The sequence below is a fragment of the Solanum pennellii genome, chromosome 10 (genome assembly GCF_001406875.1).
Source record: "Solanum pennellii chromosome 10, SPENNV200".
NCBI lineage: Eukaryota > Viridiplantae > Streptophyta > Magnoliopsida > Solanales > Solanaceae > Solanum > Solanum pennellii.
In genome coordinates, this window is record NC_028646.1 from 36,743,256 (window position 1) to 36,747,706 (window position 4,451).

Consider the following 4,451-nt stretch of genomic DNA (forward strand, 5'->3'; position numbering starts at 1 on the left):
TATATATATATATATATATATATATATATTAAGTCTCTAGTTTCTTTTGCCATCCTAGACTCAACATCATAAGAGTACATTAGGGACACGACCCTTATAACATAATGCATAACTATATAATATGAAAGAACTTTACATTAAACCATAAGTAGGGAGTCTTTGGAACTTAAGGACCCCTTTCCTTGAGATTGGGAATCATATTCAAACTCATCATCATGTACAGGCATCCCTTAAGCATCGATAACCTACACTTCGTGTAAAAAGTAGAGAAGAATGGATTTAGTACAAGAATGCACTAAGTATGGCAACCATGCAAAAACATGCATTAAAAGGGACATTTTACTTGAAAACCATACATGATGCCTTTTTGTGAAATCTTTATAAAACCTTGATACACTAGCATTTATCATCATTCCCATAATTCATATAGACATATTTAAAGTCCAAACATCATATAAAATCACATATAGAATTTAAACCACATATTAGAGCATTTTACAATAAGCTTCTCACACATTACAATGCACTACTTTACTTTTATAGTGAACTTCTTTCATTCCAACTTCTTAACTTTCCCAATTAATCGTTCTACTGATACTTGGTGCAATGCATGAAGAATGTCCCATAACACTAATCATGCTCAAGATTCACCTTAACACCAAGGAAACCATATATACAACCCTTCAACTCAACTCATGCATCCAAAGGACCATTTCATAAACAAGGCACACACTTTACATTAGAATTCCATATCATGAAAATCATTACATCATGTAAACACTTAACATATTGTCATGCAAGAGAACCATAAGCATATGCACATGCACTAGAACACCTTCCTAGGACTCCCTTAGATAACTACTTGTGCATTGTCTAGGTGGGTTCATTAATTCAACCTATACTAAGTATCTTCTCTTCGGTTATCGTAGTTATGGTCCTTAGTCATTTCTTTCCATTGTCCATTTTACATTAGGGAAGCTAAGCCTTAACCGACACTAAGACCATGGGTGCTAAAAATTGAATTTTGTGTTGTAGAGCCTTACACCAATGAAAGGTGTTCTTACCTAGTCAAGGTAGAACATTAACATACATCCTATCATACTAAGTGATTTCACTTGCTAGATCCTAAGTGACAAGCATAGTTTATGGAGCTAAGATACATACACGACCCTCTACATGCGCATTGACATTGGAGCCTCATCTCATGAGAAAACATGGGTGAACCTTCCTCAAAGGGAAGCCACCACCTTATGTATAGGTGAATATTCCTCTAAGGGAACTCAAACATTATGGAAACCCAATGGTGAATCTCCCTTCAATGGAAGTCAACACTCTATGAGAAACCAATGGTGAATCTTCGTTATGGGAAGCCAACACCTTTAATTGTAAAATTAACTCGGTGCTAAGCTAAGTTCCTATTTTATTAAAATCCTTTATTACTTTACTTCATAAAACATAGACTTAGGACATTGATTCCTTATATGCTTATAGAATATTCAAGCACCTATATAGTTTTAGGGTACACGTGAGCACACCTTTTGAGGACCCTCTATTTACTAGATCTTCATACATGTGTGTGTATACTTGTATGTGAGCAAACCTTTCACATAACACATAAATGACAAACATGTTCATATATCAATGCATAAGTATATAGGTGTAATTATATGAGCAATCCTTTCATATCAACATTTTAAGACACTATGCACATTCATATTTCATCATATCATATACTTAACATCATAGCATATATGACATATTCATGGCATGTCCTTATATTCACTTTCATGTGCATAGAAACCAAACCTTGGAACTATCTCATCATGGTATACATGTGCAATGCATAGACAAGGTCCCATACCCTTGCCCATACTAGTACACCTACCAAGTCATCCTAGTTAATGGAATAGATAACATACTTCACATACATTTACATTACATGCATACTAGTAGACATTTAGTGAATATGCGATCAACCTTTCATTAGACACTATGAACCTTTACTACATTGTAAGCATGCATAATGTGTTAATGTGTTTGTACATTGGTAAACATGATCACATAATGTCTATCCACAACACATTGAGGCACCAACCCTCTGAAGACCACACAACACACAATATCATAGGATACAAGCCAAGCTTCCTATTACACTTAAGACTCCTAAGTTTTGCTATTCATGCATTAACATAGGGGTACATAGGTAGGCGTCATCATTCCTTAATATTTCATTAATGTAAGCACCTACACATAACCCTAACATAATCATTCTCATGTTCATAACAATAGTAACATAACCTAGATTCACAACTAGAGTAGAAGACTAGGCAAAAGTTACACAAGATGGTCATCATCACAATACATTCATATCTTAATCAATTTGACTTCAAGTCCATGGTCAAGACATTTATAATGAAAATAAAGTAAACACTGCAACCATAAGTAGACCATACCACACAGTGCCATACAAGGCTTTATAATTAATACTATAGAGAAGTATAGAAGTAGAATAGTAGAGCAATTCTTACCAATCCTTTAGACTTTTTTCATTATTGACCATTACTACTCTTTCACCAACAATTCAAGTATAGGGGAGTAGCTAAAATACAATAATCATTTATGAAGTCATGCATAAGCTACTAAGACTAAGCTACAAACTAGTACAACACATCACCAACATACTAGAAAGTAGAAGAACATAATCTTTAACCCAATTAACTTGCATTGATCATCCATAACAATTTATCAACAATATACATATAGGGCAGTAAATAAAGAGATCATTATTCAAATGAAGTCATGCTTCGTCTACCCTAGCATTTAGATCATATCATATACATTACAACATTCACTTTATAGGCTAGAAGAACCTAGATCAATTCATACCAAGACTCCTTTACTTTGATCCTACAAGATTCATACCCACAATTCTTCCATAATATCAACCTAAGGCAGTAGCTACAATGATCTTTGCATAATCGAAATCCTACCACAATTGTCATATAGTCGAGGTTATAGTGAGCATGCTATTATTAGAAATCTATGGAAGATAGAAGAACGTATGCTAATCAAACCTTGATCAACATGGATCACTTATCTACAATTTATCAATGACATCCAAGTAAGGCAGTAGATAAACTTATCCCTACACAATCGAATCCCACACTCATGCATAATAGAGGAAAGGTTATAGTATACTCTACAATAATTAAGACGTAGAGATCAAGTATTCAAGCCTCAATATAAATAGATCCAATATCACATAATTCACTATCAATATAAATAATAAACAATAGAAATAAGAAATTCAACGTAATAGAATCACAAATCCACCAACAACAAGCCACGATCACAATGTCCATGCATAGGATAAATCGAGTTTGGGAAGGGACATGGGTTCATAATGCAATTGGATTGAATTTCACGTTAAAACAAATATATTATCATCAATTCATTAAGCCTTTGAAAACGTTTTTAGAAAGAATCCATGGCTAGATTGATGAAGAAGAGATTTGAACATATTTTCTCTTTGAAAACATTGAGATTAACTCTCCAAATGAAAGGTTATATAGATATGAAGGATCACCATACCTTTATATAGATGAAAACCCCTAAAATATAATGAGGACACTATAGGAATACAATCTCCAAGCTGTTCTTGAGCATCACCTTCAATGGAGGTTCCAGAGAGAATATTTTTGGGGGAAAAAGTCTAATTTGGTGAATTGTATTGGGAGTGGGTTTGATCACGTTTTTGATCACTTAAATACACCCAAAAATAAACAAATAAACCTATTAGGGTCGGGTTATGATGTGGGGTGAATTTCCCATTCTTCTGTCTTCGAACTATATTGCCAGCATAGGAACTAGCCAGTGGATTCCACCTAAGAGATCTAGGTATGATGCGGTTTCACTTTGGCCGGTGAAACCACCCCTTTTCGGTGTGGGGAAGACAATTGATTTCATGTTTATCACACATGATCTAACAAAGAGAGTATTCGGTTCACTTTAGCCGTGAACCACTTCTTTTCGATGTGGGGAAGACACTGAACTTGGTTTCACTTTAGACGGTGAACCACCCCTTTTAGGGTGGGCCAAACACTGGATTTCATGTTAGCTCACATGATCTCGGTTCACTTTGACCGGTGAAGTGGGGCAGACACTGGATTTCATGTTAGCAAGCATGATCTTAATGTTAATATATCTTAAGAAAGTAAGAAAGAAAGAAGAAGAAATGTAATTTCAAAGTGAGCTAAAAAAGTAAGAGCTTAAGTATGTCAAATCATCTGTGGTTGATAAGAATGAAGTTTTAACAAGTTATTGGCTTGTGCCAAATCAAGATATATGCTCCAATATCCTCACGTTATGCAAATGATCAAATAATGGGCATAGCCAAATTAATATTGGCTTATAATGAATTCTGTTACTATGCCAATAAAGGGGAGTAAAAC